The 229-nt window shown below is 26.2% G+C and overlaps 1 protein-coding gene across 5 annotated transcripts in view; it reads right to left on the reverse strand.

The window, feature by feature from the left end:
- The window catches only part of KTN1 (kinectin 1), a 94,050-nt gene that overhangs the window by 46,546 nt on the left and 47,275 nt on the right, over positions 1 to 229 (reverse strand). The gene's annotated exons all lie outside the window — the stretch shown is intronic.

The following is a 229-nucleotide window of genomic DNA, read 5'->3' on the forward strand; positions in this document are numbered from 1 at the left end:
ATGGGATGTAAAGTATAGCATAAGGAATATAGTCAATAATATTGTAATAACTATGTAAGGTATCAGATGGTTAGATTTATCAGGGTAATCACTTCACAAATTACATAAATGTCTAATCACTATGTTGTACATCTGAAACCAATATAATATTATATGCCAACTGTAAATGAAAAATTAAAAGATTATTTTGAAAAAATAAGTAGTGAAAGAGTATTTAAGTAGTAGGCAG

The sequence above is a fragment of the Pteropus vampyrus genome, unplaced genomic scaffold, assembly GCF_000151845.1.
Source record: "Pteropus vampyrus isolate Shadow unplaced genomic scaffold, Pvam_2.0 Scaffold15, whole genome shotgun sequence".
Classification (NCBI taxonomy): Eukaryota; Metazoa; Chordata; class Mammalia; order Chiroptera; family Pteropodidae; genus Pteropus; species Pteropus vampyrus.